The sequence below is a fragment of the Saimiri boliviensis genome, chromosome 1 (assembly GCF_048565385.1).
Source record: "Saimiri boliviensis isolate mSaiBol1 chromosome 1, mSaiBol1.pri, whole genome shotgun sequence".
Taxonomy (NCBI): domain Eukaryota; kingdom Metazoa; phylum Chordata; class Mammalia; order Primates; family Cebidae; genus Saimiri; species Saimiri boliviensis.
The window spans coordinates 32,754,595-32,768,969 of NC_133449.1; the positions used below are offsets into that span (position 1 = coordinate 32,754,595).

At 41.4% G+C, this 14,375-nt stretch overlaps 1 protein-coding gene across 8 annotated transcripts in view; it reads left to right on the top strand.

Annotated features, from left to right (window-relative positions):
• The window catches only part of LTBP1 (latent transforming growth factor beta binding protein 1), a 476,883-nt gene that overhangs the window by 141,366 nt on the left and 321,142 nt on the right, over positions 1-14,375 (top strand). The window lies entirely within an intron of this gene.

Sequence of the window (14,375 nt, forward strand, 5' to 3'; positions counted from 1 at the left end):
GCTCTGTTGTTTTAGCTTCCATGTTTACATCTAGGATTAACTTGAGTTCGCTTTTGTGTGTAGTGTAGGGTGGGAATCCAGGATGGTTCATTTCTTTCTTTATACTGATATCCAGTTGTTCAGCATCATTTTTTGAAAGAGATTCTTTTCTCCATTGGAATGCTTTGGCACCTTTTATCAAAACTCAATTGATCATATGTGTGAGTCTGTTTCGTGGTTTCCAACTATTCTGTTGATCTGTTGTTGATCCTTACGCTAGTATAATAATCCCCCCTTATCCATGAGAGGATATGTTCCACGACCCCCAGTGGATGCCTCAAACTGTGAATAGGACAAAATCCTCTATGTGTATGTTTTTCCTATCTGGTGACCAAGATAGCTACTGCATGACGAATGTGTGGGTAGCATATACAATGTGGATATGCTGGAAGAAGGCATGAGTCATGTCCCAGGTGGGACACAGCAGGACAGATTTCACACTACTCAGAATTTAAAACGTGAATTCTTTACTTCTGGAATTTAAAACTTGCTAATTGTTTATTTCCGGAATTTAAAAACTTCTGAATTGTTTATTTCTGGAATTTTCCATTTACTATTATAAGACCGAAACCATGGGTAACTGAAACAGCAGAAAGCAAACCACAGATAAGGGGGGACTTCTGTCTCACACTGTCTTGAGTACTATAGCTTCAAAAGTCAGTCCACAAATCAAGTTGTGTAAGTCCTCCAATTTTGTTCTGCATTTTCAAAACCTTTTTTTTTTTTTTTTTTTTTTGAGACAGAGTCTTGCTCTATTGCCAGGCTGGAGTGCAGTGGTGCAATCTTGGGTCACTGCAACCTCCGCCTCCCAGGTTCAAGCGATTCTCCCACCTCAGCCTCCCGAGTAGCTGGGACCATAGGCACGTGCCACCATGTCCGGGTATTTTTTGTATTTTCAGTCAAGACGGGGTTTCACCATGTTGGCCAGGATGGTCCCGATCTCTTGACCTTGTGATCCGCCTGCCTCGGCCTCCCAAAGTGCTGGAGTTACAGGCATGCACCACTGTGCCCGGCCTTTCAAAACCATTTTTAGGCATTTATAGGCCCTTCATGTTTCCGTACAAATTATAAAATTAGTTTGTCATTTTTTTAAAGCCTGATATGATTACAGTTTGCATTGTATCGAATCTGGAACACCTGGTGAAAACTGTTTTCATAATAATACTTAGGCATTATTTGCTTTCACATGCATTGTCTCAGGAGTACAGTGGCGTTTTCTAGAGGCTACATAATGTGTGATGTTGCAGCAGATTGAATACAGAAGCAAATAGGCAAATCTGGCTGTTTTCTTTTGTGCTAAACATTAAAGATATTTGCAAAAGTGTAAAACAATGCAAAGCTGAATAAATTTTATTTTAGGAAAAATAAAAATTATTTTAACATTTAATGGGCTTGTTAATTTTAAATGGGTTAATATTTTAACGTTTTAATCTTAAATTTCTTCTCTAGTAAACTTCTATAGATATTAACCACATAAATATTAAAAGTTTTTTGGGGATCCTCAGTTGTTTTTAAGCATTTCAAGGAGTCCTAAGAATGAAGAGTTTGAAAACTGCTAGCATAGCTCAATTTTGGAACAATTGACACCTTACCAATATTAATTTTTCAATCCATGGACATGGTATGTCTCTACATTTATGTTTTATCGTTTTCAATATAGAGATTTCTGAACATCTTTTATTAAATGTATTTCTAAATATTGTATATTCTTTTTTTGTTTGAGATTGAGTCTCACTCTGTCACCCAGGCTAGAGTGCAGTGGTACGATTTCCGCTCACTGCAATCTCCACCTCCCGGGTTCAAGTGATCCTCCTGCGTTAGCCTCCCGAGTAGCTGGGATTGCAGGTTCCCACCACTGCACCCAGCTAATTTTTGTATTTTTGGTAGAGATGGGGTTTCACCATATTGGCCAGGCTGGTCTGGAACTTCTGACCTCATGATCCATTCGCCGTGGCCTCCCCAAGTGCTGGGATTACAGGTGTGAACCACTGCGCCTAGCCTCTAAGTATTGTATATTCTTTACACTTACATAAATGTAATAAAACTTTAAATCGAGTTTTCCCTTTGTTTTCTGCTAATATATAGAAATACATTTTATTTATATTTAGTGACCTTGCAGCCTGCACAATTTCAAAATTTACATATTAGTCTGTTAACCTCAAACTCATATTGTCAAGAACTGTGAAACGGTTGAGATTTTTATCTTGCTTGCAAGCCAACAAGTTAGCCCCCACAGTTTCATGGATGCTAACAGAAGACAGGAGAATACCGGGTTAGAGATAAAGAACTTTATTAATCATGGCATAGCAGGCGGCATGAGCTTCATGTTCAATTTGGGTCTCCATACTCCCTAAGCTTCACGGGGTAATGCAGAGTAGCCCTGGTAGATATTACTCATGTAGTAGGTTTGTGTCACAGTTGAGGAACCTTCAGCTTAGGAAATTTCCAAGTGACTCCTTTGTTATCCAAGCCAGGAAAGCCATTTATTGATGGTGAGTTAATTAAACCATGTTTGCTTTCAGCAGCTGAAGAAATATGTTCAGAGAAAACAAAATTGTTTAAGACTCTTCTTAGCCTTAGGCTGGGTGTGGTGACTTAGACCTGTAATCCCAGCACTTTGAGAGGCTGAAGTGGGAGGATTGCTTGAGTCCAGGAGTTTGAGACCAGCCTGGGAAAACTAGAGAGACCCTGTTTCTACAAAAAATAAGAAAATAGCCAGGTATGGTGACATGTGCCTGTAGTCCCAGCTGCTCTGGAGGCTGAGGCAGAGTATTCCTTGAGCCTAGAAGGTTGAGGCAGCAGTGAGCTGTGATCATGCCACTGTCCTCCAGCCTGGGCTGCAGAACGAGACCCTATCTCAGGGCTAAGATTTAATTTTTTCTGAACAGGATAAACTGATTTTAGCTACTGTTATTGAACACTAAATGGCTTTGGAAATTAGCCTTAGCTGCACAGTTGATAATGAATTCAACATAAAATGATAAGACAAAACAGTGCTTATATGTGAATCTTAATATTGAAGCAAAGTCACTTAGATGCCACCTTAGATTGTTTTCATCACTAGTAATATTTAAGATGCTTTATATACTTCTTATGCTGTCAAAAGTTAAAATAAGAAATAAGATCTTCATTTCCATACCAGTCTGTAGCAGATACATTTTCTTAGCTCAACTAAGTACGGTTGACCTTCCATATCCATGAGTTCTGCACCTGTGATTTTAACCAACCTTGAATCAAACATATTGGGGAGAAACAAATTGCATCTGTACTGAACATGCACAGACATTTTTTGGTCATTATTCTCTAAACAATACAGTATAACAACTATTTACATAGCATTAACATTGTATTAGGTATTATGAGTAATCTAGAGATTATTTAAAATATACAAGAGGATATGTAAATTATAAGCAAATATTATGACAGTTTATGTTAGGGACTTGAATAGCCAGTTTTTGGAATCTGAGAGAGGTCCGAGAACTAATCCCCCACGGATACCAGGGGACAACTGTACCAGCTGTGCTTTTGGACCGCAATGCAAGTAGAAAGGAAATTTCTGTATTTCAAAATTTATTTAACTGAGCAGTTGAAGAGCTTCCACTTAACTTTAATTGCAAGTGAAGAATCTGAAATATAGCAGCATACTAAAAGGAGAATATCAAGAGAAGAATATAATAAAATTTCTTATATGCCATCCAAGTAATGAATATGCCTAAATAAAATCATATGCTCCTGGATAGCAGTATTTTCTCCACACACAAATAGGTGTGTGAAAAGACATTTTCAAAGATGAAATATGTAAAATCTCATTACAGATTAGCATTAACAGAGTAATATTTGTGATTCTTTGTTTTGGGATGGGAAGGAGGGTGTAAACATATGTTTTTATTTCTCTTGAATAAATGCCCAGAAATTCAGTTGCTGTCATGTAGTTGCATGTTTCGTTTGTTAAAAATAAACATTATTTTTTAGATAATTTTTAGATTCATAGCCAAAATGAAGGGAAATATGTAGCCCATACATTCCCTGCCCCCAAACGCGCACAGCTTCCTCCATGATCTGTTACCACTCCCACACCAGAGTGGTGGTTTGTTATAGTTGATGAACCTACATTGATATATCCTCATCATCTAGAGTCCATAGTTTATGTTGCTGACTCTTGATGTACATTCTATGGGTGTGGACAAATGAATAGTGGCAAGTATCCACCATTACAGCATCCTACACAGTATTTTCACTGCTCTAAAGATCCTCTGTGCTCCATTATTCATTCCTCCTTCTCCCCTAATCCTTGGCAACCACTGATCTTTTTATTATTTTGATAACATTTGCAGTTGATTTTGATCATAAGGAATACTAACTTTGAGTTCCAAATAAATCATTATCCTTCCACCAAAAGAATCATTCTTCACATTAGGAGGCTTATAGATGAATAATTGTACTTTGTTATTAATATCATGTTTTGAATTTTGTCAATGAAAAATGTGCGTGAAATTATTTTCTCTCATTATTAAGTAACTTCTATGATATCCTCAATATTGCCTTTGGGCCCACAACTAAAATGTATACAATATGGCTCTTTATTGAAAAAGTTTGCTAATGCTGGATTTATATCAATGTTTAATTATTCTAACCGTTTATATCACAGAATGAATGTTTTTGTGCCTCAAAAAATGTCAGTTTAAAAAAAAAACCAACAATAGTGAAGGAAATTTTGTTTAGGGCTTAGGTTATTTTGCCTCAGAAGTTATGCTTACTTAAAGTTTACTCTTGTTCTGAAATTGTGTTAAGTTGTCTGGGAGAGGATTGAGTATAATATATGACCTTCCTTTGTGCTAACAAGGTGTCCCTGGTACCCTGAGAGGATGGCCCCACTCAAAGTTAGATTTCGGGGAGCTTGGACTGAGGAGGAAGATGCTCCTGGCTCTGTGCACTGATTCTTCCCTCCTCACCCCACTCCACTCATAACTCACATCCTATCCCTCTAGTCTGCCCCTCTGCCTCCTGTTCATGGGAATATCTCATCCCTCAGTTCCCAAACATCTGCAGATGATGCACCCATTCTTGTCATTCCCACTGGTGATGCAGTTTGATCTGGACGACAGTATTGTCTCCTAGGAAGGCAACAAGCAAGTCTGAGCTGCCTGCCCCAGAGTTTTTGCTGTTTGCTAAGGCATCTCTGGGGTGAACAGGCAGCAGGTCACTGTTACCTGCTGACCTTGAAACCCCTGGTGTGTGTGCAACACAGCCTGGAAGTTGTGGATCGAGATTATTCTCAAGCGTCATAGACTCAGGTTCCTAGCACAGACATCTGCATCCAGAACAGTTGTGTGCTTGCAAAGCAAAGTTGGATATCATGCAGTTTTGATTTTTGCCTCTGGGCTCTCCCCTCCCTTCTTTTCATCCACAAATGCTTACTCCGTTTACCATTCTGTACAATCTTAATTTCTCTGGGTTATTTACAGGGAGTAGGTGGGTACAGTGCTCATGACTTAGAATGGAAGATGCTATTCTCCGAAGAGCTCTCAGCAGCTCACAGTCTGAGGGAGACCCTGTGGGTGCTTGGTCTGTTGATCCTGTTGAAAAGTGAGCCTAGCATGTGGGAAAGTGACTCACGGATGTGACTTCACCATTGCCCTCCTTTTAAACTTCTTACAGTGAAAGCATAACCCAGTTCTGACAAAGGTTTTCAGCCAGGGCTGGGCCTGCCTTTGACTCAGCGATGTGTCACATTCTCTCTGCCGGAAACTCGCATTCTTAACTCCAGTCATCATGGTCCTGGCAACACACTTTTTGGAGAGGTGTTGGTATTTGGTGGATTTATTTTCTTTTCCAGCTGCCTACAAAAACAAACTCAGAAGTATCTATTTTTTTCCTTTGAAAAGTTTGTTGGAATAGTGTGTCATTTCTCCATCTGGAGCTGTTGTTGCTTTGCCAAGGATAGTTTGCTTAGGGCCATGGCAAGGTGACGGTGGCCCTAAGTGAAGGGTAAAATAACTGGGGCGGCGTGCCTGTCTGGGATGGTGAAACCTCTGGGCTGCTATTAAGTGGTGGGTGGCTAGCCATGGCCGGTGGCCACAGGCCCTCACTTCCAGTGTGGCTGGGATTTGCTTAAAGAAGCCCTTTAAGTTCCTTAAGTGATATCCGCCCAGTTACTCACCTAAGTTGGTACCTCTTTACTGTTCAGTAGTTTTGTGCCAAGGGAATGCCTAGACTTGCCAGCTCACATTGGAAACTTCCCAGAAACCTAAGGGCCACACCTAATTTACAAGAACTGGAGCCCCTATTCCATTCTTTGGCTGCTGCTTACAGCTTATGGGAGAAGCATGTTCTAACATGCTCCCTTCCTTCTAATTCGTAGATTCTGTGCAGGCAGCTCCTTGAAGGCAGGGCCGTGCATTTCTTGTATGTTTTCCCAGAGTGTTCAGCTCAGAGGAGACCCCAGTAGAGAAGGCACTGTGGTGTCAGGGAGTAACATCTGTCTAGTAGTCAGAGGAATAGGGTCAAAACTCCATGTTGTCCACGAGCTATAAGATCTTGACCCAGTCAGTTCATTTCTTGGGGCATTTCCTCATCATCCAGTTGCTGGGCTGGGTGGTTCTCTAAAGTAGGGTTCTCACTCTTGATATGTATCAGAAGCACCTGTGGACTTTTTATTCTTTAACTATACATGATCCAGCCACAACCCTGTAGTGGGTTTAGCAAGTCTGGCTGGAGCTTACAGAGTAAAGATTTTTCCAGAGTTCTTTATGGCTAGGGTTGAGGGCCACTATTTGCAGTCCCTCCTATCTTTTATGAATAAATTTAACATCTGACTAGATAAGCAATGGGAACAAAGAGTGAGTAGTTAAGTTCACTTCCAAGCTCACTCACGTGGTTTTGGGTAGGTCTTGGTTCCTCATGGCTTTTGGTGGAAAGCTTCCTTTACACCTCACTACCGGGGCCTCTCCAGGGCAGCTCTCCTGCCTTCCTCACAATGAATGACAATGTGGGCAAGGCAGAAGCTACAATCTTTCTGTAACGCAATCTCAGAAGTGATGTCCCATCACTTTTGCCGTATTCTGTCCATTAGAAATGAGTTCCTTGATCTGTCTCAAACTCAAGGGGATGGGATTCTGCAAGAATCAGGAGGTGGGATCATTGGGTGCCGTCTTAGAGGCTGCCTCACATAGCATTTAGGAGGTGGCTGCAGAATAGATTTTGGAGCAGGAACAGGGGGAAGGCATGCAAGGAATCAGAAGCGTAGGGTCCACAAGCGAGTGGAAGCAGGATAGAATTCAGGCGTAGGCTAAGTTAGGATGTCGTAACAACAACTCATAATCCGAGGGGCTTGAAACAACAAAGATTTATTCCTTCCTCATGCAGATGTTCATTACAGGTTGTTGTGAGCTCTGTGCTGTATAATCACACGTGGGATGTGTTCATCACAGGTCACTTGGGGATTCTTCTTTATGTCATTTTCACTGTGAGACCCAAGCTGACAAAGCAGCTTGAATGTGGAAAAACTCCAACTGTGCCTCTCCCACTGTACTCTCACAAAGCACTTCTGACACCAGATGTGTGGGGATTTCTTCCCACCAGCAAGCAAGCAGCCAGTTCTGCAGTATGCACCTACTGAATATCCTCCAGTTTGATTTGGACACTGTTTACCTGGAGACAGCATCAGATCCCACAGGGTCAGGGCTCCAGTCCCACAAGACTGCCCCCCATTTCAGATACCACTTGCGAGTCTGAGCCTCTGGAACTTCTGACCAACCAGCTTCAAGTTGGGGTTCCCATGATCTGCCACTTGGGTTTGATTAATTTGCTAGAGCGGCTCACAGAACTCATGGAAACACAGGTTTACCAGTTTATTATAAAGGATTTACAAAGGATACAGAGGAAGAGGTGCCTAGGGAGAGGTATGGGGAAGGGGCACAGACCTTTCATGTCCTCCCAGGGTGCACCTACCTCCAAATGTGCAGCTATCTGAAACTCTGTGAACCCAGTCCTCTTCAGCCTTTATGGAGACTTCATTGGATAGGCATGATTGAAGCATGGAGTGGAGAAACCTACCTGGGCCTGTCCAGATTCTTCTCAGCCTCTCCATGCAGCATTCCTTCCTCCAGGGTCTAGGGCAGCACTCCTGATATAGGGGCCTTGGGACCTGTGGTCAGACAAGGCCGGTCCTAGAATTTCTTCACGATCAGTTTCAAGACAGAAAGGCAGGGGAAGAGTTGAATATGTTTTTAGTTTCTAAAGCCTTCCTTGGGGAGAAAAAGGTGCAGCTGAAAACGGAAGGCAGGAGAAGGTCAGTGAGAGAAAGAGAATTGTTTTCTGAGGCCTGAACGTGCCCCAGCATGAGGTGATAAGGACCATGGGAGTTATGAGCTAGGAACTGTGGATGAAAACCAGTATATTAATATATATATCATAATATCAGGCAAGTACTGTCTGAAACATTGCTGGTTGCCATGGCAAAGGGAAAAAGTTACAGAGAAGCATGTATTAGCTCTTAAAACTTCAGCCTATGTTATTTCCACTCACATTTCATTGGCCAAATTATGTGCTATGGCCTGCCACCACTTTAAAGGGGGTGAGGATACATATTTCTATCATGTATCCTAAGAGTAGAAAACTGGAGATACTTGATGAGCACCAGTGACGCCCCGGGGGGGGAGTAGTCAGTAGTGCTGCCAGCCACAGAGCAGGCATCCTGACTACTGACCATGGTGTTTGGGTTGGCACTCATGTGGTCATTGTTAATCTTGACCAGTTCAGTAGATGTAGAGAGCTGATGTGTAACCTGATTGCGTGGCTTGAGGAGTGAATAGGAGATGAGAAGGTGCGGAGAGCTGGGAGGAAAGACTTGTAGACATTTCTTACCAGGCAGGAAGGAAATTTGAATTACCAGTCTTTCCTCATTCTTTTTTATTTAATCGGTAGAATGGTGTCATAGAATGGTTTTTTAAAAAAAATAAATCATGTATCATGTACATATCAACAGATTTTTCTTTGACTGTAAAGGACTCTCTATGCTTTCATAATAATCTCAGAAATGACTAGTGGGAGTTTATCTTGTGTGCTCCTTCAATATTGTATTTAAATAGGAAATCACTCCTTTGTACAGTTTTCCTTTTAAGCCAAACAAAGTCAGGCTATTATGAGAACTACAAAGCTTTTTGAAAAAATCCTCCCATACATTTAATTTTTTTTCCTCCTCCCCTTATTAACTGGTTTTGGGAGTTTGGAAATTATTAAATTTTATTTCATCTCCAAAGTTGCTCTGAAACATCAGTCTTCCTCCTCTCGCCTTCCCTCCCCTCCCCTCCCCTTCCCTCCCCTCTCCTTCCCTCCCCTCCCCTCCCCTCCCCTCCCTCCCCTCCCCTCTCCTCTCCTCCCCTCCCTTCTCCTCCCCTCCCCTCCCTCCCCTCCCCTATTCTCTTTTTTACAGAGTCCTGCTTTGTTGCCCAAACTGGAGTGCAGTGTCACAATCTCAGCTCACTGCAGCCTGCACTGCACCTCCTGGGTTCAAGAGATTCTTGTGCCTCAGCCTCCAGAGCAGCTGGGATTACAGGTGTCTGCCACCATGCCTGGCTAATTTTTGTAGTTTTAGTAGAGACAGGGTTTCACCATGTTGGCCAGGCCGGTCTAGAACTCCGACCTCAGGTCACCCGCCCACCTCGGCCTTCCAAAGTGCTGGGATTGCAGGTATGGCCTACCGTGAGTTTTCCAGTTTTTGCTGAGTTCAGTATTCAAGCAGAATATGTGAAAGTACTCGGTAAATTGTAAGGTAATATACAGATAAGTCATTTTGACACTTTTTCCATTGGTTTTGGGTGACCAAGTAGTAACATCCTGCGGTTTTATTTCTGTTGTGAGCTAATGGTCTGAAATTGAGGTGCAGATGATCTGAAACTGGATAATTGAGATATTGATTATATTCGTCTTCACAGAATTTTAAAAAGTAGGCTTAATGTATATGTTGTCCTGAACTAAACATAAGCTGGTACTTCATTAACATTTAGGAATAGATAGAGAACAGACGTAGCTGTGACCCGCACTGATCTGCCCAAGTGCAGCAGTGATGATTATTTTGCCACCATCTTCTTCTCACCAGTGCCCATCTCTTGTCATGGCCTTTTTCACTCCTTCCTCTAGCAGTTTCAGTTGACTCAGTTGCTTTCTCTAGGCCTTGTACTAGGGTGGAGATCCTGGAAGAGCTGGCGGTACCTGCCTTCAAAAAGGGTCAAAAAAAGGCTGGTGCGGTGGCTCACACCTGTAATCCCAGCACTTCCGGAGGCTGAGGCAGGTGGATCACTTGAGGTCAGGAGTTCGAGACCAGCCTGGCCAGTATGACAAACCCCATCTTTACTAAAAATACAAAAATTAGCTGGGCATGGTGGCATGTGTTTGTAATCCCAGCTACCTGGAAGGCTGAGGCAGGAGAATCATTTGAACCTGGGAGGTGGAGGTTGCAGTGAGCCGAGATCACACCACTGCACTCCAGCCTGGTCAACAAAGTGAAACTCCATCTCACAAAATAAAAACTAAACAAAAACAAAATAAAAGCAAAAACAAGAAGGGTGAAAAAAAAAGTTGTGGTGGTAAAATTTCAGATAACAGATAGTCAGGGGCTGGAGAGAACCGGCTTCTGAGCATCTCTAAAACCTCTCTTAGACTCCTATAATTCTGTCTCTTCAGGAGGCTGACTTTATACACAATGACTTAAGATGTCAAGGAAAAATTAGCTTTGACTCACATATTGTGAATGATCCTCACATTGCAGGTTTTTGGTAACCTGTGGATAATTGAAATTTGATACATGATTTAAAAATATTTTTTGGGGGGGGGCAATATTTTCTAAAAAGTAAACCTTAGGTATACATTTTGATTTATTACTAACTTGACATTACAATATTTAAACTTCAAATTTTGATATGCAACAAAGTTACTCCTATTATAATTTAAAATATCATGAGATAGTGGCAAAAAACATCTATTTGTTGTTCTTATCAAAGAAATTGACATTCAGCTATGAGAGTTATGCTGGAATTATGTTTCTAAAAAATTCCTTCCTACTCTCTTGGCAAGATGCAAGAATGATGGGCTGTAAAATTGAACCGTTAAAATGGCCTTATGTGTGTTTGAACCAACATCTGACTTTGAAGTTACCCAACTACCTGTTACCAATTTACCTACTTTACTGGGTGTTATGTTTTTGTCAGTGGGGGTTATTAAATTTAATACTCTAAGCAAGTGATATAATCCACACTTTTTAGCACTCGATGCTATTCTGATAAAAGTCACTTCCAGGTGCTTGTAAGTAAAATGCTTTAGCAGGAAAAATTCCTCTAAGGGTGGTTTCTTTTCCCTAATTAATGTAAATGTGCTTATTTTTCTAGGTGTTAGGTCCTTTTTTCAGGCTATGATATGCATGTTGCTCAGCCTTTATTTGCATGCAAGGGTAGACACTAAAACTTTCTGATTACTTAGTAATAAATTAAGCCTCTTTGATTGAGCTGTCGAAATTATTATTGCCCACGTGCAATAGTAAAAAGGAATCTTAGGATATGTTTGGAGTTGAATGTGACAACCAAAATGAGTGATTGAGATATAAGTCTCATATCATTGAGCTTTATTGAGCAGGCTCAAGAGCTCGCCAGGAAAAATGTGACTTACAGAAGAATCTGTGACTGTTTTTTTCCAAAGAGATTCATAGGAGGTTTAATATTTATACATTTTCCTTAAAAAAGAAGGTAGGGGCCGGGCGCGGTGGCTCAAGCCTGTAATCCCAGCACTCTGGGAGGCCGAGGCGGGTGGATCACAAGGTCAAGAGATCGAGACCATCTTGGTCAACATGTTGAAACCCCGTCTCTACTAAAAATACAAAAAAAATAGCTGGGCATGGTGGTGCGTGCCTGTTATCCCAGCTACTCAGGAGGCTGAGGCAGGAGAATTGCCTGAACCCAGGAGGCGGAGGTTGCGGTGAGCCGAGATCGCGCCATTGCACTCCAGCCTGGGTAACGAGCGAAACTCCGTCTCAAAAAAAAAAAAAAAAAAAAAAAAAAAAAAGAAGGTAGGGTGTGGCAGTGGGACAATTGATCACGAACTTGTGAGACTTTAGTAAGATCTATTTTTTTTTTTTTTTTTTTTTTTTTGAGGCAGATTCTTGCTCTGTTGTCCAGGCTGGAGTGCAGTGGCAGCATCTTGGATCACTGCAACCTCTGCCTCCCAGGTTCAAGCAGTTCTCCTGCCTCAGCCTCCCAAGTAGCTGGGGCTACAGGCACATGCCACCATGCCAGGCTAAGTTTTTGTATTTTAGTTGAGATGAGGTTTCATCGTGTTACCCAGGCTGGTTGTGAACTCCTGAGCTCAGGTAGTCTGCTTGCCTCGGCCTCCCAAAGTGCTAGGATTACAGGCATGAGCCACTAGTTAGATTTGCATTTTATGTGAGAGAAGGTGACCATTTGAAGAAAAAGAAGGGAAGAGGAAGGAGAGGTCTCAGGAGAGGTAAAGGTAGGATTAATCTCATCTTGTCTTTGTTCTGTACCTGGGAAGATAAGCCAGTAGTCTTTTGAAAATGCTGGTTTCTGTTTAGCCCTTAGGGAAAAAAACCTAGGGACTGTTAGTGAGGGAGGAGGGATCAAGAGACATGGCCTCTTTCCTATCCCTTCATAGCTGTGAATTCAACTTCCTAGAGGTCTGTGGAGTTCCCTTGGCCAAGAGCGTATCTGTTCAGTGAGGTGAGGGGCTTAGAATTATATTTTATTTATTTATTTTGAGACGTAGTCTTGCTCTGTTGCCCAGGCTGGAGTGCAATGGTGCAGTCTTGGCTCACTCAACCTCTGCCTCCCAGGTTCAAGTGATTCTCCTGCCTCAGCCTACTGAGTAGCTGAGATTACAGGTGCCTGCCACCATACCCGGCTTATTTTTGCATTTTAATACAGTTGGGGTTTAATTGACACTACTTTTACTTACAAACAAAACCAAAAACTCTCAAAGATTATATTGTTAAAGAATAATCCTGTTGAAATTGCAGTATAGATAATAACAAAAATTGTGTTCTTCTTTGAACAAGATTAATTTTGCAACATCATAGTGGGTATAAACATTGAGGTTTAGGTAAACAAAAGGTGGGAAGCTTGGGTACCAGTTCACTGAAGGAGGGAACCCAGCAGGAGTGAAGTGGTGAAGTGGGTGAACTCACTCTTACAGATTTCGAGGTTGAGTGTCTTACAGCGTGTTCATTCAGGAAGAGACAGCAGTATGCAGTTGCAAAAGCATGGAGCCTGGAGGGAGGTCACTTCTAGATGTGTACATTTTGGAGGTGTTTATTTGTCACGGATGACTTTGGAGATGGTGGAGACCATTCATTAATCTTGAATCGTGATAAACACTGTTGAAAGAGCATGAACTTGGTGTTAATCACAGAGCCGATATTATTAAGTGATGTTAAGTGTTAGGAACACAACCAGCATTTTCTCTTAAGGAAATAGAAAGGCTATGTCTCTGACCTCATAAATAAATATTCTGGAGGGTGGAGTCGACAGGATTTTAGTGAAGCACACATGCAGTTAGCACAGGTCCCCAGTGCCAACTAACTGTGAATTTTGGAGCAATGAGACTTTACCTAAAATTAGCCATGCTGTTAATAATGCTAACAATGTGACCAGAAGCACTGATATATTAAAGCCAAGCTTATCTTGATTACCTGTGAGAGGAATAATTTTGGGAATAATTATCAGGAAAAAGTTTGGGGGGCAATAAACCACTCTATATGGACAATTATCTTTAATTCAAATAAAAATAATATAGTAGTGGTATTTATAATCTGATCAGATTTGATAGACACAGTTTAACCACAGGTAAGCTTGAGGTAATTTAAATGAAATTCTTTAATGCATATTTGTTTTTAAAAGTAGAACTTTAAGAGTAGCATATCTCTAAGCTGGAGTCTATATTATATAATCAGGAAAAAGCTTTCTGGATGTTTCTGGATTGCACTAAAACATGAGCAGATGGGATACAGCAATTCATTTATTCAAACTGATCATAGAGCTTAAAAAATTAGACAATTTGGAGAATTAATATTATATCAGGAAATCCAATGTTAATAGAAAGCGTGTGTGTGAGATTAGTGGTGGTTATTCAGGGACTTCCTTTTTACCATATGATAAGATCTGAACCTTGTGAAACTTGTGGTATTAATAGAGGGACCCATTTTTCCTTCTATGAAAAACTCGTATTTCTAAATAACCAGTTGCACGCTGCTTTCTGTGGGACTGCAGACTTCTTCTCCCAGTTCTGGTCCTACACCCTCTAAAGGTGACCAGGCAGTCCTGGACTGATGGAGC